Here is a 21514-nt window from a genome sequence, read left to right as displayed (position 1 = left end):
TGCATTGTTCTCTGCATTGGCATTTTTTCTTTGCTTGACACTATCATTCTAAAATCTAAAAAGTCATAATCACTGAGGCCACAGAACTTGTTGGTTAAAAGTAATGATTTCTGCCATGCTTCCTAGAAGCTTCTCACTTTCATTGTTCTCTGCCTGAACTGGAGTTAGCAGCACTATTTCAGAATATTAGAAATGCTCTCCATTGGTTTCAAAAGGACAATCAAGTACATGCTTAAATATCACATTCTAAAGCTGCAACCCTAACTCCACTTACCTGGGGATAATCACCATTCAATAGGAGTTGCTCCTGAGCAGACATAGTTAGGACTGTGGTGTAAAGCTACAATCCTATATGCATTCACCTGGTAATAAGTGGACTGAGTAGAACTTGTTTTCAACCAGACAAGCATAAGGTTGCACAATAATATATTTTTCGTGTGCTCCTCTGCAGCAGGAAAAGGTGTGAAACACCCACACCAGATTCTCAAATAGGCTTCAAGGTCTCCAGGATTTCATTGCCATTTTCCTCATTAGCAATTTGAAAGTAATACATGATAGACTTCCAGTCTGTCCTTTGGTGCTCAACACTTCTTTCATCTCTAAGCCTCTGCTCCATTAATAAAACTCCCTGATATTTTACAAAATGTACAGGTTGTTTAAGGACATGCGAATGCTAGGCATTATTTCTCCTTGACTTCACAGGGCCTGCTCTTGTCAGGCTCATATGACATCAAGCTGAATACCAATCCAAAAAGCTCAAGTAGAATAAAGTTGAGGCGTCTCATTCCCACCCACTGATAAATTTACAGGCCCCATTAGTACAGCAGATGATCATCAGCTAGAAACACACATCAGCATCTTAATTGCTTCATAATAGATTAAAAGGCATGATTTTTTCATTACTCTCGCTACAGTGCATTAGGATAGACATTCTTTTAAAAAATTATTTCAAAGTAGCATAAATCATGGCTCAAAAGAAAAGACTATCTACCTAGGACTAGTCCTAGTCTTGTGGGGAAAGGTAAACGGTAAAGGTAAAGGGACCCCTGACCATTAGGTCTAGTCGTGACCGACTCTGGGGTTGCCGCTCATCTTGCATTATTGGCCGAGAGAGCCGGCGTACAGCTTCCAGGTCATGTGGCCAGCATGACAAAGCCGCTTCTGGCGAACCAGAGCAGCACACGGAAATGCCGTTTACCTTCCCGCTTTAGCAGTCCCCATTTATCTACTTGCACTTTGACGTGCTTTCGAACTGCTAGGTTGGCAGGAGCAGGGACCGAGCAACGGGAGCTCACCCCGTCGCAGGGATTCGAAACCACCGACCTTCAAAACGAAATTAATGATAATGTTGCTGAGCATTCAGTTCGCTTTTAATTCACTTTAATTTGCATAACTCTTCACACGAGTCCATTCATACAGAAAGAAAATGATTCTTCTAAGGTTGACATCTTCTGTGGGAGCTGAGAATAAACCATGCTTTAAAACAGGTGGGCAACCACATTCTCTTGGGAATAGTCCATCACGCACCACATATCAACTCTGGATGGAGCTGAAACCAGCCATGGATAAAGCTGGAACAAAGTAAGTGGAATCACTCCTTCTCCTCCCATTCTTCCTCTTCTTCCCTGCCCACCAAGTGAGGAATAAATATTTCTTTGGGAAATTAACCTGGGGGCTGCATAGATCTCGAGAAACAATATCCAGCAATCTCACTTTGTCCATAGCTAGCCTCCGTCTATCTGCCTTCTTACAACTACTGTGCTACCTTGGTACTCAAACGGCTTGGCTCCCAAACAAATCGGCTCCCAAACGCCACAAACCCAGAAGTAAGAGTTCCAGTTTGTGAACGTTTTTTGGAATGTCCAACACAGCTTCCGATTGAGTGCTCCGCCACATGCAGCTGCTGGGTGACCTTGGGCTAGTCACACTTCTCTGAAGTCTCTCAGCCCCACCCACCTCCTCCTCCTCAGTTGCAGGGCTGCCATTGTAGAATTTAGCTAGGAGAAGGACAGGGACAAAACTCTGCCAGTCATTGCCTCTGTCTGTCTCTGCCTACCATTATCAGAGAATCATAAAATTGTAAGGACCCAAAGGCTCATCTAGTCCAATCCCTGCTAAAGAACCACAGCTCAAGAATCCTTAACACATGGCCATCCAATCTCTGCTTTAAAACTTCGTGTGAATGAGAGTCCCCCAGATCTAGCTTCACCTACTATTGGCCTTCTCTGTCTCTTCCACCCTACCAGTTCCAGTGGGCACCAGCTACCACAGAAAACAAAGGAAACTTGGTTATATGAAATCTGCATGCTTAGATGTTCATATGTGTTTGCATCCCCTTTGGTTAAGCAGGAAAGGGAAATAAGTTCAGTATTTTGGTTCCCTAAAGGAATGAACAGTAGAACCAAACAACAGTGAGATTGATCAGTGACCATAGATGTCTCAACATATGATCAACTACTGTATAGTCACCCACTGAACCTCATTATTGGTTAGTTTTACTAGTCACCTCCTCTTGTAAACATTGACATTGGCTGGGTTGCTGTTTCCATAATCAAAAGAGATGCAAGCATAGCTTAGCACTGTGCAACCCGTTCACCCAAGTTTCCATTCTATCCAAGTTGTGTCTGACATCAGTCTTGTTATTTATAGCTTTATATGCAACAAAATATTTATTCCAAGCTCCAGTAAGGGTGGTTATTGTAAATGCCAGTGGATTATTTACTAGGGCTAGCTAATTATTTCTATAAATGCCTCTTTTAAATAGGTAGGATTATTTGGGTATTAAGATCCTTTTGAAGTTCCTGGGTATTTTTTCCCCTAAGGAGCAAAGCTATGAAGAAGTGTGTGTAGCTAATGATATGAAAGTACATCTTTAAGTGTGGTTTTGTTTAATTGTAGTATTAACAATACTTGGATAAAATGAACACATCAGATAATACTGAATTACATTTTAATTTTGATGGAAGTATACAACAACCCCCATGATCAGTCTCTGAATGTATTTTGATAACGAACAACAGAATAATCAAAGACATAAAATATTTAAAAACTAATTTTTAAAAAAACTATTTTAAAAACATACAAATATATGTTTATAATGCTGGGATGTGATTCATTTGCTTTGCTATTAGCAACAGCAGCCATATAATCAGGTTCAACTAAAATAGTGTTGTGAGATGGGGGTGGGTGAGTAGGAGAAGGTTAATAGGTTGAGAATGATTGTAAATGCTAATTAATAAGGAGTGACAAAATTGCCAGCCATATCTTCTGTTAGGGGAATTACAAATGAATATCCCCAGAGGCCAAGGAGTTAGTCAAGGAGCATGACTTACCCTGCTGTTTCATCTCCAGCCAGACAGGTGGGGCAAGCCAGATGTGAGGACAACAAATAATTCAGAAGTCAGGCTACTGTTTTTGGAGAACACACACTAAAACAGGCATCCCCAAACTGCGGCCCTCCAGATGTTTTGGCCTACAACTCCCATGATCGCTAGCTAACAGGACCAGTGGTCAGGGATGATGGGAAGTGTAGTCCAAAACATCTGGAGGGCCGAAGTTTGGGGATGCCTGCACTAAAACCTTTGAAGCAGATTCGAAGCACATTCTTTCCCTCAAAGAATTCTGGGTACCGTAGTTCACCCCTCACAGAGTTACAATTCCCAGCACACCCAACAAACCACAGTGCTCAGAATTCTCTGAGGAAGAAAATGCACTTCAAATGTGCTTTAAATGTATATTATGTGCACAGCCACTGAGAAAGTGACAAGAAGAGAGCAAGCTATGGGATGTACCTCCTGAGGGACTGCTTCTTTCTGAAAATCTGGTGTGCGTAAGTAGATCTTTTTGAAAGCTTAAGCTGGCTGCCCCCCCCCCTATGATCAAGCTATATATTTGTAAACAAACTCAAAAATTATGAAACGTCATCTGCCTCCAGCGCCCTCCTTCCAAAGGGAAACCAAATCAACAGAAGCATTATGCCTTGGAATTGCCACGCCAATCAAAGTGGATCGAGTGTAACAGTATAAAATGAGAGCAGCTGCTTCTCTCCCCAATTAAAGTGCCTGTTTTTATCCATCAGTTGCCACCAAACAGAATGTTAAAAATTAGGTGGGTAAGTACTGCTGCGTTTATTAATGATGCTTATTTATTTATTTATCTATCTATCTATCTATCTATCTATTTATGATCCTTCGAACCTACCCTTTAAAAACCTCCAAGCAGCTTACAAAAATACAACATAAAAACAAAGAAACTGTATAAAAACAGATACCACATAAAAACCAGAACAGCAGTACTCTACTGTAAAAACAGGGATTCAGTAATCACAATGTTACGGGTCTGGGGAAGCCTGGGGAAAGATACCGGTATGTATCATTACATGTCTGAAAGTAGCTGATGGATAATGAAAGGGCAGAATATTCGCCCCTTTGGGGTCAACACCCTGTGATATTTTATGAGGTGCAGCAACCCAGACGAGCTAAGTCAGGAGAATCCGTGGCCAGCCCTCCAGATATTGTTGGATTCCAAGACCCATCAGTCCTTGCCCGCATGGCCATATCTATAGAGTCATAGATCTATCACCCCTGATCTAAATAACCTTACAGGTGTGTAGAGGAGGGTGCTAATATTTCAGTATATCAGGTGGCCCTTATCTTGTGAACCGCCGTGAGGTCTCCGGGTGAAGGGCAGTATATAAATTTAATAAATAATAACGGTAATGATAACATTTCTACCTGAATAGTCAACAGGGTGACCAGATGCAAAGTAGGAGTGGCCTGCTATAATCTTGAACAATTGGAAATAATTTGAGACTTTTAGCCCTAAGCTACACAGCTACCAAAGGGTTATTAACCTGAGCACCATCTTCCTTTTCCCTGGTCCCATTCATCTCCCCTTCAACACTGACCTGTTCAATATACCCTTCTTTACTAAAAATGAAGATAAAATATGCCACACTCTGGGGGTTATTAATCTCTTTTTTATGCATGGAGTACAATGGCCTTTTCTGGTTTCCTTTGTGTCTCATTTATATAATTAGAACATATTTTCCTATTTTGTATCTCCCATTGTACAGACAGAGTTTGAGTCCCCCTCCAAAAAAAGTTTGTTACCAGGCACTCATTTAGATATATCATTCCTATCAAAACCCATTGAGCTTCAGATATTTTTTTACAGTCAGTGAATATTTTTAATGAATTGCAGTCTGCCTAAATTAAAATGCAGCACATGCGTAAAAGGATGTCAGTGGTGCCCTCAAAGATATATTCGGTATACTATGATATTTCTGTCTCTGAGAGAAGTTCTGTTAGCTGGCTCATGAATTCCTGTTTGGAATGGGTATTCACAAAGTGAGACAGCAGGCATTAATAATTTCATCGGGTACGCAGGCTGAGACCCTACCTGTCTGCAGACTGTCTCGCCAGAATGGTGCATGCTCTGGTTGTCTCCCGCTTGGACTACTGCAATGTGCTCTACATGGGACTACCTTTGAAGGTGACCCGGAAACTGCAACTAATCCAGAATGCGGCAGCTAGACTGGTGACTGGGAGTGGCCGCCGAGACCCTATACACTGGTCCTGAAAGACCTACATTGGCTCCCAGTACATTTCCAAGCACAATTCAAAGTGTTGGTGCTAAATGGCCTCGGTCCAGTATACCTGAAGGAGCGTCTCCACTCCAATCGTTAGCCCGGACATTGAGGTCCAGCTCCGAGGGCCTTCTGGTGGTTCCCTCACTGTGAGAAGTGAGGTTACAGGGAACCAGGCAGAGGGCCTTCTTGGTAGTGCCACCCACCCTGTGGAATGCTCTCACATCAGATGTCAAGGAAGTAAACAACTATCTGACTTTTAGAAGACATCTGAAGGCAGACCTGTTTAGGGAAGTTTTTAATGTTCGATCTTTTATCGATTATTATTATTATTATTATTATTATTATTATTATTATTATTATTATTGGTATTCTGTTGGGACCTCCCCAGAGTGGTTGGGGAGGCCCAGCCAGATGAGTGGGGTATAAATGATGTATTATTATTATTATTATTATTATTATTATTTATTACATAAGAGCCATACTAGATCAGACCAAAGGCCTATCTAGCTCAGCATCCTGCTCTCACAATCGCCAGTCAGAAGCCTATAGGAAGCACCACGAGCAGCACTCTCTCCAGTTGGGATCTCCAGAAAGTGGTATAATAGGTATACTAATTCTGACTGTGGAGGTAGAATAAAGCCGTCGTGGCTGGTAGTCATTGATAGCCTCATGTTCCATGAATTCTTAAAATTCTCTTTTAAAGCCATCCCAATCAGCGGTCATCTTTTGAGAACAAATTTCTCAGGGCCACTGGGTGAAGATGTAGTTTCTTTTGCCTGTCCTATTTCATAGCAAGCCAAAATGTTAATGAATTGAAACATACCAATGTTATTTAATACTAGCAAAATGTCCACCATTTTGAAAGCAGAGGCACAGATAGAGCCATTATATTGCTTGGTCCCTTAAGGGTCTCTCTCTGTGTGTGTGCATGCTAGGCTGCACAATGTCAGGCACAGGGCTCTCCTCCATCCTATGGACAGTTTCAGACAGTCACATGAAGTGATGGCACATCCAAATCTGGCCAATTACTAATTCCACAGAACTGAATAGATGCTACTTTCTACATACATCATTCCTTTCTACAAGCACTGCGCTGAGCTCCATTCTTCACCATGCACGGTTGTGACAATAGGATTGAATTCAGGAACTGACTATGTGTGTATAATATATTTACACCTAATTGTACAGTAGCGTTGTGGACCTACTCTCTGATGATTGTGAATGGGTCCATCACTATGGTTTTGCCTTGAAACAGAGTAGGGAACCTGTGGTAGACTTCAACTCTCATCAAGTCCAACCCACATGTAGGGTTGCCAGACGCAATAGAGGACAGGACTTCTGTGCCTTTAATTGGCCTGCTCTTTTTTGAGTCTGGAAACCTTAAAGAGAAACCAGCAGACCCAAAGGTTTCCAGACTCAAAATGAGCAGGGCAATTAAAGGCACAGAAGTCCTGTCCTCTATTGAGTCTGGCAACCCTACCCACATGGTCAAAAATGAAGGAAACTGGAATCCAACATCTGGAGGGCCACACTCCCCCCACCTCTGCCTTAAAGCAACAGCCTTATCAGAGTTTGGGCTTTATTTACAAAAGAATATTAATGTTCTTTCATGGCCTAGGATGGCTAGTAGACGACTTTGTAGGATGAAATTGTTATGCTATGGTTCCTCAGTACTGAGATTTCTCTGGATGTTTGGAATGAGAAAACAATCTGAGTTTGGAGAAGGTGACATCCCTCAAAGGCAGGTGTTTGATGTAAGGTATGTGTGTTTTTCAGACAAACAAGGCCAGAAGTAGAGAGAAAAAGCAGAGGGCTCACTGAAGGCTGGGTGCATCTTGGGGGTGCAGAATGCCTATCTCTGGAAATCTCAGGTGAGGCAGCAGATCTGCTTCCATTTATGCTCTACCTGTATATTTGCGAATAAAACAAATATTTCTCCTTCAAAGGAAACCAAACTTAAAAAAAAAAATTCTGTCATATTAGCTTTGTGTATCTGCAAATAGGGACTTATAAAAAGTTGGTGCTGATGAGTCAGAGAATACTGAAGCAGAAGAAAATCGTCTTGCACAGAATGAACCAGCTTGCCTCGTAAAGAACTTTCTCGGCAGGTTTGCAGCTTTTGGCAGTGGGACATATTAGACAATGAAGAAGTAAATTGACAGCCTTTAAGGAGGAAATTACCCTGAAAGGCAAAATCCAGGTGGAAATTCACATGGCCCTTGACCGCTGCTCCCCTTACATTTCCAAAACAAGTGTTCACTTTTTTCACACTTCTGCACTTGGCGTCAGCATGATGGCACACACACCCTCCTGTAATACATCATCAGATAGCATTTCACAGTATGCCAGCATACCAGAGCATAATATCTCTGCAAGCCTAAGATCTTTGAAGATTTATGACTCTGTTTTCCAAGCATCAGAATGTAGCTTTGCTCCTTGCTTAAAAAGTGATGCCAGCATGAAAATTATATCTGCCCATGAAGCTTGGAGAGGTGGGCAGGAATACTGCTCCATCATGCTAGAATTTTCTATAATAAAAGCCTCATTCTTCTAACAATACGGTATTGTTATGGATGCTGTATACCATATTGGCCCAAATATAAGATGCAAAGAATAAGCCGCACCTTTAAAATTGAAGGAAGGAAAAGAAAAAAAGACAATACCTGGACTGCTTCTGGGGAAAGACGCACTGCTTTGCCGGCAGCATTCTCCCCTTCCCCCTTCTTTCTGGCAACTTGGGGAGGCTTGGGAGCAGTGAACAGACTACACACCATTGCCCCATACCCCCAGGCTGCTCTTGGGGGAGAGGCTGCCGGCAAAGTGGCGTGACTCCCCCCACCCCACCAAGAGCAGCCCAGGAGCGTGGGGCAATGGCATGCAGCCCGCCCGCTTCTCCTAAGCATCCTCCAAGCCGTTGGGGGAAAGGGAAGGTTGTGAATATAAGCCACACTTTAACTTTCCGCTGTCAGAATTTGGAGAAAAGGTGTCGCTTATATTCAGGCCAATACGGTAAGTAGGGTATGCAGCTTGGGAGTACTTCTGGACCCATTGCTGTTGCTTGAGGCTCAGATGGCCTTGGTGGCATATAATGCTGAACTATACATAGACATACACACACCTCTATCTCAATCCTAAGTGGTCTAATACAGATGACGGTATTCGAAACATTTCCCATTTGCTCTGCGATGGTCTTATTGGAGCCCTGAAGCAATAAGAGACTCAGAAAAGTGGCCAGAGAAGGACTATATAATAAGATATATTTGGTCTTTTTACTTCTCTCTTCTTCTTTTTACCAAATTGTCTGGATTTTGATTTATCCATGATCTCATACCTATCCTGCTTTTTTGGGGGGGGGGAGAATAGTGGTTGTTTGTTTGTATGCATTTTCTTTTTTATATATTTTGGGACCTTAATAAAAATAATTTTATATTAGGTCTTTCCTAGCCCCTTTATAGAAACTACAATAAAATAGCCATGCAGGAGAAAGAGACACACCCATCAGAATTATTAGAAGGGCAGCACCTATCGTTCATTGGGGTTTTATATTATCTGTCTTCCAGTGAATTGGGAGGGAGAAGATTAAACCTTGCATAAGCACAACAGCTGTACATACAGCCTTCCTTTGTATGAGTACTGCCTGCACACTTCTGTGAGGTCTGGTGCAAGTTTGATGTGGCCCAGTGTGCCTGAACCCCCCAGTGATGTTCTCAGCTCCTTCCACAGCTAAGATTTTCGGGGAGAAGTGCAAAGGTCATGCATAGGCCATCATGCATGTTTATTCTGAGTATCTTGAACAGGGGTAGGCAACCTAAGGCCTGTGGGCCGGATGCGGCCCAATCGCCTTCTCAATCTGGCCCGCAGACGGTCTGGGAATTGGTGTGTTTTTACATGAGTAGAATGTGTCCTTTTATTTAAAATGCATCTCTGAGTGATTTGTGGGGGCGTACCTGGTGTTTTTACATGAGTAGAATGTGTGTTTTTATTTAAAATGCATCTCTGGGTTATTTATGGGGCATAGGAATTCGTTCATTTTTTTTTTTCAAAATATAATCTGGCCCACCACATGGTGTCAGAGACAGTGGACCAGCCCATGGCTGAAAAAGGTTGTTGACCCCTGATCTAGAAAGCTGCAACTAGCCATGGGAGACATGTCTGTCACCAGCCATTGCTCTTCCAGTGTTTCCTATGTCACATTGTAGTTTGAAGGGGCCTCAAGAGCTGGAGGATATCCGCAGGGGAATGCACACATTCATTGCTTCGGGAGCTAGCGTTTTATCCTGCCCTTTATGTTTTATTTACTATGCACCAGATGATGCATTCATCTAAACACTTTGATTTTCAACCATGCAAGGAAGCACAAGGAAAAGAAAAGGCAGAACAACTATTGTGGTTGACTGCCGAGACTAGTGTTTTTGGTGGCGCTATAGGATATAAAAGGTAACATTTTAAAGTCTTCTAAAGCTCCATTGTGATCAAGTACAATTAATTTAGGCAGTGTCAACTGGAATTAGAGACTATGCTTTCTGCAGAGCTGCAAAACCCTATCTCCTAATTGCTATGTGCCGCACCAGCTGAAAGATATACTTTGTGCTTTTTAAAACAATAATATATACTTTTGTCATCCCTACAATAATACATAATGACACCCAATTGCTAAACCAATTGTTCAGTGCCGCTCTTTCTTGACTTTTGGGGCTCATCCATTCAGCAGTTGCACACTTGATTCCCTTCCTGGTAACAGTGGGTGGTTATCCTCAAGTTATACAGGTTACTACAACATGTTGTGTTGCTTAAAGCTACAGTGTTATGGAAGAAACAATACATTTTCCAAGTTCATTTGTTTCAGGGGAATTTGACTGTACTTTACTCATCTGATAACTGGGGGGGCGGGGGTGATACGTGTGGGTACCTTCCAAACCAATGACTCCTGTGTCTATGAGGTTAAAATTTAGAAGGAATAAAGCTGCTGAACCAGCCAAACCAATTCCTTTATTAAGGTCTTATTTGGCTAGTACAGCCATTTGCATGTCCAAAGAGGTTGTCAGTTGCTGTGGAGATAAATGGGTGAGATTCTTTCCGTCTCACCTAGCTAGATGCCACAACATTCTAGGTTGGAGAACAATAAGGCAAGAGGACATCTGTGTGTGCACATGTGTGCATGCTTTGTGCTGAACCCTAAGCTGTGACTTGAGGTTTTCCCGGAAGCCTAATGGGGAGGCAATGGGGAGAGTGTTTGTGCTGTGAGCCCCTGCGTCCTATGCTCAGGCTGTATGTATGTGTAAGAAAACACTGTTAGCAATAATACTAATAATAGCAATAATAATTGTTGTTGTTGTTTAGTCGTTTAGTCGTGTCCGACTCTTCGTGACCCCATGGACCATAGCACGCCAGGCACTCCTGTCTTGCACTGCCTCCCGCAGTTTGGTCAAACTCATGTTCGTAGCTTCGAGAACACTGTCCAACCATCTCGTCCTCTGTCGTCCCCTTCTCCTAGTGCCTTCCATCTTTCCCAACATCAGGGTCTTTTCCAAGGATTCTTCTCTTCTCATGAGGTGGCCAAAGTATTGGAGCCTCAGCTTCACGATCTGTCCTTCCAGGGAGCACTCAGGGCTGATTTCCTTAAGAATGGATAGGTTTGATCTTCTAGCAGTCCATGGGACTCTCAAGAGTCTCCTCCAGCACCATAATTCAAAAGCATCAATTCTTCGACGATCAGCCTTCTTTATGGTCCAGCTCTCACTTCCATACATCACTACTGGGAAAACCATAGCTTTAACTATACGGACCTTTGTCGGCAAAGTGATGTCTCTGCTTTTTAAGATGCTGTCTAGGTTTGTCATTGCTTTTCTCCCAAGAAGCAGGCGTCTTTTAATTTCGTGACTGCTGTCACCATCTGCAGTGATCAAGGAGCCCAAGAAGGTGAAATCTCTCACTGCCTCCATTTCTTCCCCTTCTATTTGCCAGGAGGTGATGGGTCCAGTGGCCATGATCTTGGTTTTTTTGATGTTGAGCTTCAGACCATATTTTGCGCTCTCCTCTTTCACCCTCATTAAAAGGTTCTTTAATTCCTCCTCGCTTTCTGCCATCAAGGTTGTGTCATCAATAATAATAATAATAATAAGCAATAATAATAAGCAATAATAATAATACCGTAATAATGACACCACTGTCTCCATTGGCATTCATTCCAAGGAAGTTGAATCCTGGACAAACACTGGAACCCCTGGAGTCTTCTGCTGCTCAGAGATTGGGGCGCATGCAGCAATAATATATAATATTATAGAAGCAGAGATAGTGATGGACAAATAGTGATAATGGGTGTGGGTGGGTGTTTGGAAACACATTTGTTTCCAATTCTTGGGAAATACCGGTAAGTAGGTTGATTTGTAACACATGTATATTTAAAAAATAAACCTAACACACACAGAAATCCATGGCTGCATTCTGTCTTGAGCTGCATTTTTGAGCTCGCATGTGGTATACCATTGAATTTTTTTCTTCCCTCATTAATGCCAACATATATTCCCCTCTCCCAGAAAGGGAATATCTGGAGATATTCATTATCCATGTTGTTTCCCACAGATTTATTTAAAGTAGGCTACAAATTGCCTCCAGGCTTGCAACATCAAATTACAGGGGCTATCGGTTTGCATTAGTCACAATAACAAGCATTCCTACGACTATGAAGCTTGCAGGGCACTGGTTAAGAATTGATGCTACACAACTGTTTTGTTTTAATTCCTATTCTCTGCACAGGAAATCTCAGCCAAAACAACTTGAATTGGGCTGCATGATGAGTAGACCACCTGCCTTAAAGAAAACTGAACATCCTAGCTTTCTTTAAAATGCCAAATTACATATGCCAGTCCTGAATCTATAAGTCTGGGGTGCCAAAAGGTAGGAGGAATTTCTACTCCTGTTCCTGTGGGCACATATTTATGTTTTAAACCAGAGAACATTGGTGCACTATACAAATAGGACCATGCTGTCTTAAACGCAGGGTGTGTGGCAGCTGCCACTAACCTCCCTAAATTTATTGTCTCTATTTGTACAGAGGCTGTACAAGCCTTTTTTCGTATGGCTGCATTTCCTTGTGACACCATTCTCTCACCCTCCAGGTGTCCTTTCTTTTGGATCAATAACCACAGAAGTCCACAAAGGCTTCTCTTCAGATTCTAGGCATGCTGATTCGAGTAGTATTCTTTGCTGCCTTTGCTCTTTTTCTACCCATTAAGTTACATATTCATTCTGATTGCACATGGCTTGTCATGAAAATGCCAGTGATTCTATTGAATTCCACTACATTTGAAGTATCTTGTAATACAGAGCTCCCAGGCTTGAACATTTGCTCAAACAAGTGGGTTATATCTACAAAGTCAATATGACATCTAGAAAGTCAGAGAGTCAGGCATTAGGCCAATTTACAATGCAATCCAATGCCTTTTAATCCTACAGCAAATACACTGTTCAGTGAGGTTTACACTCAGCTAAGTGCATAGATTGTGCTGTAAGGATTACAGCAAAGTCCTAGGCATTGACAGGTGGGTGGCGTTATGGATCTGTCATAGTGGTTCACAGGTGTGGAGAGCACAGGATCCAACCTGCTGGTCAGATTTTGTTCCACACACCTACTCTAACCACTACATGGCTTTAGGACTGGGCGATGTATCTATACATCATCCCAAATTGGTTTGAACTCAACGTCATGGTAATAGTTTCATAATACAGTGGTACCTTGGTTTTCGAACGTAATCTATTCTGGAAGACAGTTCAACTTCCGAAACGTTAAAAAACCAAAGCATTTACTTATGGAAAACTCAATATGGAAGCCATGTGGCAAGTTCAACTTCTGAAAAGCGTTAAAAAACCGAAGCAAGTTAATTCTGGGTTTTTCAAAAACCGAGGTACCATTATATTCAACATAGTGATATATCACAAAAACCATATTTGTATGTGCTGTGTAAAAAAATCACAATTTGGGGGAAATCATGAAGCTGGTCATTGCTTCTCTCATGATTCATGCCACCCCTGTTGTTCTGTTGGAGGTTGAATTTTACAAACCTCAGGTCACTTTAGACCAGGCATCCCCAAACCTCGGCCCTCCAGATGTTTTGGACTACAATTCCCATAATCCCTAACCACTAGTCCTGTTAGCTAGGGATCATGGGAGTTGTAGGCCAAAACATCTGGAGGGCCGCAGTTTGGGAATGCCTGCTTTAGACTCTGCAACTCTATAGCCCCCAATCACAAAGTCTCCTGCACATGTTCAGCTTAGCATTATATCCAAACCGGCCGGGACTCTTGGTCTGTTTCTCCTGGAGAAACCACAGACAGTAAGTCATGCCTCAAAGCTTGGATGCAGCTCATGGTTTGTCTGGAGCAAGATAAACCATGATCCTGGGTTCAGACATAATGCTAAATGAATCCATGGCTTAGTTTACAGCAGCACAGCCAGAGATGAAGAAAAGTAGCTGTAATATTTTATAGAGAAACCAACATATTTGCTCATTTACACTAAGGCTATGTGTTTGTTAGGATCTCTGCCGGATTCCTACTTGTGTGTAGGACCTCCTGACAGTATTCACCATACATTTAAAGCACCTGACCTTCCCCAAAGAGTTGTGGGAACCCTGGCTTATCCTTCACAGAACTACAGTTCCCAGCTCCCTTATATATTTCATGCTTTTATATTGTATTTTATGTTGTGAACTGCCCTGCTATATATGGATGAAGGGCAGTATACAAATGTACTAAAATAAATAAATTACACAAGAACCAAGTCATAGACTCTCTTTCAATGCCATGCTGAACATGCAGCTATCAGGGAGGCCTGGGGCTGGTGGGTTTCCTTCCACGCATTTAGCCTAGACACCTTTCCTTTGTGATATCTAAAATGCCTGTCTTTGGCAAAAGAACAACAACAACACCCTCCTTGCTCCTCTACAATTTTGCTTTTCAGAACTTGCAAAATCTATGCCAGGCTCGATCGCTGAGATAGCTCAGAGTCGGTAATAGACTCTACAGAACACCCTGACTAAAGAAAAGGACTTGATTACAAACCAAATTTGAAGCAGGATGTTGGATGAAAACTGAGCTCAGAATGCTACATTCGCTCCTGGCTGTTTGCCCCATTGCTCTTTATAGTCAGCAAGCCGGCATGGAAGCATTTGACTGGATGCTGACTGCATAAAACTCGGGGCTTGCTTCTCCATTAAGTTTCTGCCTGGAGAATTCTTGCCCTGTGATATCATTCCATGAGATTTCAGTTCCCTGCTTTGGCCAAGCAAGTGCTACATTCTTTTGCCCAGCCGGAGGGAAAAGTGATGCCCAGAGAGCCCACACACTGCACTGCTGACATCACCCACGTAGATGGCAGCTGGGGCAGTCCAGAAGGATCAGGGCAGAAAGGATCGCCAGTGCATGTTCTTGGCTGAGGCTGAGAGTTAAAAAACCTCCTCGCTTCAGGAAAGCTTAGATTTAAACATGTCATTTCCCCTTTACAGACAACCATTTGAATTTCAACCCTTGTGGACCTGCCCCACTTGACCATTTTACCCTCGGTGAACTGTGGCTCAAGTTCAAACTTGCTGTGCCCACAGTGATGCAACCTCCATGTGCTTTGAGGATGCAGTCCGATAAATGTTTAGGATGGAGGTGCTGCTTGGTAGTAGCCTCTTTGGAACTGTTCTGACACCCACGGCAAATATTTATCCATGTAATGTTAGAAAGGGGTGGCAACTTTTCATAATGAGTACCGGCACTTCTCTTCAAAATATGTTCACCTATAATTAGCTATTCAAATGGCTAAACCCCAAGATTCTCAGGAATGGAAGGGCCATAGCTGAGTTGTAGGGAATCTGCTCTGCATGCAGAGGGTCCCAGCTTCAATCCCCAGCATCAGCAGGTAGACCCAGGAAGGGCTTCTGCCTGGAAGCCAGGAGAGCTGCTGCCAGTCAGTGTAGACAAGATTGAGCTAGATAGAATCATAGAATTGTTAGAAGGGACCCCTAGGATCACCTAGTCCAACCCTCTGCAATGGCAGGAATCTCAACTAAAGCATCCATGACAGATGGCCATCCAACCTCTGCTTACAAACCTCCATGAAAGGAGAGTTAACCATCTCCCAAGGGAGGCGATTCCACAGTTGAACAGCTCTTACTGTCAGAAAGTTCTTCCCAATGTTTAGTGGGAATCTCCTTTCTTGTAATTTGAATCCACTGGTACAGGTCCTACCCTAGATAGCTCAAGAGGAAACTTCTATGTGACAACCCTCAAGATATTTGAAGAAGGTTATCACATCTCCTCTCAGATGGAACAATGGTTTGACTCAGTATAAGACTGGGTTCCTATGTTGTCCTACAAAATGAAATAGGCTTGTAGACTAAATCAGTAGTGACCAGTGGGTCAGTGCAACTGGGGCTGTGTTGCTCTGCTTCCCAGCATCATGCTTTGCTGCCAGTTACTGCAGGAGCAAGGGGCAAGGTATCGGGGAGCTTGGCATGATGCAGTGAAGCATCAGCAGTGGTGAATTGGCTCTGCCACTGCACCGGATGATGCCAAGCTCCCTATTGGCTTGCCCCACCTCTTCTCCCTCTCGGTAACCAGCAGCAACATGAGGCATTGAGAAGTCAGCAGAGCAATGCAGCTCCACCCGCTCAAGCGCCACTGGCTGCTACTGAGCTAAGTGAAAGAAACCTGTAAATACAGTTCTTTTAAAAGATTTGTCATTGATCCCCCTCTGCAACTATTCCAGTGCCATGCAGAATGCCTTTATGTTGCCTGAATTGTACGGAGCCAACAAAATCCCTTGGCTGAAGCAAAATTGCCTCTCCTTAAGATTCCTTCGCCTGGGTGGGGCACCCAGCCCACATGCTCATAGTTATCACTGCAAGCAGCAAATTAGTCCAGCAGACATGCTGTCCTCTCACTTGGCAATGAAATCCCTGCTAAGAATACACTTTGCTGGCTTGAGCTTAATAAATCTCTGGACGTCTGGGTGTTCAAAAGACCCCCCCAGAATTTGGTTCATGTAAAACTCTAAAACTGGTCATAGAACCATGCTGATGTTTTCAATCAGAAATCCCCATGTAAAGCATACTATAAAATAAAAATTGTTACCTAAAGATAAGGCTTTGAATTTATCCCCTGTTTCTGAAATTCATGACAACACTCTCAAAGCTTAAGTGATCTAAACTAGGGTGCTAAACCAGAACCTTAGCAGAAGAAGAAGAAAAGACATGAACCCTATACTAGAAGAAGGTATGACCATAGCTGCCAAGTCTCCCATTTTAACGGGAAACCCCTGTATTTTAAACCATTTCCCGCTGGCAGCCCGGATTGGAAAAAAATCCCGTAAGTCCCCCAGATTTCCTACCTGCCATGGAGGCTCCATTTTGGGTCCTGGTGCCACCCAATTTCCGGTGCCCATACATGGGTAGCACGGCACCGGAAGTCGCTTCTACGCATGTCCAGGGCACCGAAAATTGGGCAGAGCGGCACCGGAAGTTGTTTCTATGCATGTCCAGACATGCGTAGAAGCAACTTCCGGTGCCGTGCCGCTGCTGATCCCACATTTTTCAGTGGGAGACTTGGCAGCTATGGGTATGAAGAAGATTCAGAATAGGGTCTGTTGAGCTACAGAGGCACTCAGAATGCATGTCTTGCCTTACATCCTTTGCTAATAGTTCTGCTGTGAGTTGGATAGTGCTGTGGATCTGTTCTCCCCTCAGATTGCAGGGTGCCACTGATATAAAACTTCTCCCCAACAGTGGAGTGTTCTGCATCCACACACAGTTGTGCACCATGCTGATGTGTCAGGCAGCTCTTTTTGCCCTGTTTGTTTGTTTTGCTTTTGCATCACTTTATTCTTCTTTCCACCTGAACATCGTCTGTTCCCTGTGGGAACAGCTCCTTAATTAACCCTTACTTTATCTCACAACCATCAGATGTAAATTAATAGTCCCTGGGGGGGGGGTCATCTTTCCAAGGTTAATCAGCACAGCAACCACCTGTTATTGCCGATCAGATTTAAATCTGCAGAGTGCTGAGTTGCTTGGTAATGTACGTCACTTGAAGAGTCATCTACACAGCAAAGGGTGGCTTGGATTTTTGGACTTGAATGGTGCAAAATACATTTAGGTTAAAAAAAGATCTACAAGTAAAATCCCTTGTCTGAAGCAGAATAAATATAAACATAATAAGTTGATAACTCCACTTAATTCTCTTAGACCCTGCATGATCTATAGCTCATATAAGCCCGCCCTGTGGAACGCCCTCCCATCAGAGGTCAAGGAGATAAACAACCACCTGACATTTAGAAAACACCTAAAGGCAGCCCTGTTTAGGGAAGTTTTTAATCTGTGATATTTTAATGTATTTTGGTATTTGTTGGAAGCCGCCCAGAGTGGCCGGGGAAACCCAGCCAGATGGGCGGGATATGAATAAATAATAATAATAATAATAATAATAATAATAATTTATTATTTATACCCCGCCCATCTGGCTGGGTTTCCCCAGCCACTCTGGGCGGCTTCCAACAGAAATATTAAAATACACTAATTTCTTAAAGATTAAAAGCTTCCCTAAACAGGACTGCCTTCAGATGTCCTGTAGCTAAAGTGGTACCTCAGGTTAAGAACAGTTTCAGGTTAAGAAAGGACCTCCGGAATGAATTAAGTTCTTAACCAGAGGTACCACTGTACTCTAAATTACAGTGGTACCTCTACTTACGAATGTTTCTACTTACGAATGGAGCTCCGTCTGCCATCTTGAATAGAATTTTTTCTACTTACGAATTTTTAGATAGGGTTGCTTCGACTTATGAATTTTTTTGACTTACGAATATGCGTTCAGAATGTATTAAATTCATAAGTAGAGGTACCACTGTATACCAAGCCCACACTGTTTCCAGGAGTTGAGTGATCTGTTAAAAAACAAGCAAATTGGAAACCCCCAAGCCAACTGTGTTTAAAACAAGCGACTTTCTTCATTTTTCTTTTCTGAGGAAGTTGTTTTACTTTATATGTTCATTTGTTTAAAGGAACATTTAGCACAGCCAACATTTTTTAAATTGCAATGAAGTATAAAATTAAATCATTGAAACATCATAAAATTGTAATATAAAATACAGAACAAATTATTAACACCGAATCAAACTAATTCTGTAAAAATGCTAGTGAAACAAAAATATTTTAAGCAGGTAAGAAAATATCATTATGGCCATGTGGATAAATGACAAACGTTGATTTTGATAACTTTTATGTACTAGGCTTTCCCTTCCAGCAGCCCTTATAAGAAAAAAGGGTTAGAATCAGTGCTTTTTTTTCTATTTAAAAAAATGTTTAGGAGTACTCTCATTTTTACTCTACATCACCATTTTATAGTTCAAATTGGGGGAAATAAATACAGTAAATGGACAAAAGTAAAAAGATCCAAAAATGTTTAGGGGTATGCATACCCCTGTGACCCCCAGAAAAGAAATCTGGTTAGAATACATATGGCAGCTACAAATCAAAGCTTCAGTGTACCAATATGCAAGCTTCAATTTACCAGATCTAAAATTATATGTGATGCATTTAAACTTAAATAGCTGATCCATATTGTTAGACTTGATCAAGGAATCCCTTGGAAGTCTTCCTGGGGATTCTCTCAATAAGAGCCTTCTCTTTTCTACTACTCATGCACTTTGTTATTTAAAAAACAGAAAATCCATTCCTTCAGACTCCTTCAGATCATATAACACAGTAGGTGCTGTCTTATTGCCTTCGGGGTGGAACTGCACTGTAGCACAAGAGTTGGTGGAAAGCTTTTCAATCAAATCACTCCAATCGCCATAGGAAGCTGCTTTCTATCAGGTCAGAAGATTGCCTATGATGTCAGTCCTACTCACAGTAGACCCAATGAAAACAACAAACAAGACTAACTTAGATCCATTGATACCAGTGGATCCACTCTTAGTTGGAGACAAACCACATACTTTATCTATCAAGACTAGTATTTTCTGCAATGACTGCAGCTCTCTAGGGTCTCAGGCACAGAGAGAAATTTCCATCACCTCCTACCTGACTCTCTTAACTGGAGGTACCAGGAAGTGAACCTTGGGCTTTCTACAGCCACAGAATGTGTACATCTCCCAAGCTGTGGTTTCTCCACCAACCCCCACCCCAGTTGTTCAGAGCACTATTGCTAGGAAGGAAAGAAGGAGGGTTATTGGTTTGTTTTCATTTTCAATTACCGTATTGTGTCTTTTGTGTTCTCATTTTGTATTTTAATGTTGTGAACTGCCCTGTGATCTTTGGATGAAGGGCAGCATACAAATTTACATCATCATCATCATCAATAATTGCATCTATGGGGCTGCTTCTCAAGAAGGTTAAGGTAAGGTTTATTCATACATGACATGGCATCAGAGTGCTTCATTGTTCCTAATTATTTTATTACAGTTCATAGAAAACCATGCAAATGCTTTTTTTAAAAAAAAAATTACAACCTATGCTTCTGATTAGCACAGTGCAATGTGTGACAGGATCCGAGGAAAATAAACTTCCTCAGTCAGGCTAAAGCAAGAGTTATTTTGAGACAGGCAGGATGTTGGAGCCAGACTGAAACATCTTGAAAAATGTCCTACTACTTCCTATTTGCTCTGCAGTGGAAAATAAGGGAGCTCAATTTAAACCTATCCTGCATTTTCAAACTCTAAGATAATTTATCAGCATCTTTTTTCTAAAAATGAGTTTTTAAATTCTAGAGTATTCTTCTAGACTAGAGTACTTTTTTTCTTTCTTTTAAAGAAACTTTGCTTCCCAAAATCAGTGTCAGCCTGGCTGAAGCTCAGAAACCTCTATGGATCCTCAGTTTGAATTCCACTTCCACTGTGGAACTATTGGGCATGCTGTTCTCTTGCTTTGCCATCAAATTAAAATTGCCATTATACCAACTTACTTCACAGGGTTGGCAAAGCCAGTGGTTTTTTTCCCTAGGGGTACACTGTACCGGCACCTCCCCCCCCCAAAAAATGTTAAAAGCATAGCTCTTACTGTAACAATTTCATGGTGAGTACTGGCTCCTTTTCCCTCCTAGAAAACACAATTATACTGTAAAACACTGTGTAAATGGAAAGTGCCAAAGGATTATAATTTGTACATTTTCCCCTGACGTTATATGCATTTCTTGAGAGTTAAACAATTTTTCAACTGAAGATATCAGCATATATTTAAGGAAAACAGGTTATTTTAACAGGCTCTTAAACTATATACACATACCGTATGTGAGAGTCCATGTGGTGTAGTGGTTAGAGTGGCAGGCTAGCAATGAGGAAAGCCAAGTTAAAATCCTCTCTTAGACATGAAGTTCCAAGGGCGTACCCACCACGGGGCAAGTTAGGGCAGCTGCCCTACTCTAGAAGCCAGCTGGCCCCCCCCAAGCTAAAAAGAAAGAAGAAATCTCAATGCAAAAAGCGGGGCGCGTGGCCCCAGCCAGAAAGAAACAGACCAGCCCTCCCCCCTTTCCCCTTTTCATAACCCATCGCACTTTCTCCTCTCCCCCTCCCACTATCGAGCTGCAAAAGCGGTGGGGTGTAAACGTAAGAGACGGAGGGATCCTCGCTTGTTCTCCCCACCCCACCCCGACCACCCCCACCAAGAAGTCACTTCTTTGTAGTTTTCTCCCCTGCAGCAGGAGAAACAGACACTCCCCCAATTCGAAATACAGTCAGTCAGCAGCAGCAAACGCACACACGCACGCACACACGCACACACACACACACACACTGCAGGCTCCTTCAACCCTTCCAAGATCCTCCCTCCCCCCACTTTCTCCCCGGATCGAGGCACTCACACTCACTTTTCTGGCTGGGTGCCTTGATGTCTATGCAGAGCAGCTGCAGGGGCAGCTCAGCCAGGGACAGTGGCTGCGGAGCCAGCCCAG

General features: G+C 42.5%; 1 long non-coding RNA gene across 1 annotated transcript in view; it reads right to left on the bottom strand.

The window, feature by feature from the left end:
- LOC118089725 (uncharacterized) overlaps positions 1 to 20987 on the bottom strand; it is a 30715-nt gene extending 9728 nt beyond the window's left edge. Inside the window, exons 1-2 of the long non-coding RNA XR_004693175.3 lie at positions 20851 to 20987; positions 20626 to 20664 (exon numbers count right to left, since the gene is read on the bottom strand). This is a non-coding gene — a long non-coding RNA (uncharacterized LOC118089725). The remainder of the gene's footprint in view (positions 1 to 20625; positions 20665 to 20850) is intronic.
- Positions 20988 to 21514: the final 527 nt, after the last annotated feature.

Source organism: Zootoca vivipara, chromosome 8 (assembly GCF_965207765.1).
Source record: "Zootoca vivipara chromosome 8, rZooViv2.hap1.1, whole genome shotgun sequence".
Classification (NCBI taxonomy): domain Eukaryota; kingdom Metazoa; phylum Chordata; class Lepidosauria; order Squamata; family Lacertidae; genus Zootoca; species Zootoca vivipara.
This window is presented reverse-complemented; position numbering and strand designations above follow the sequence as displayed.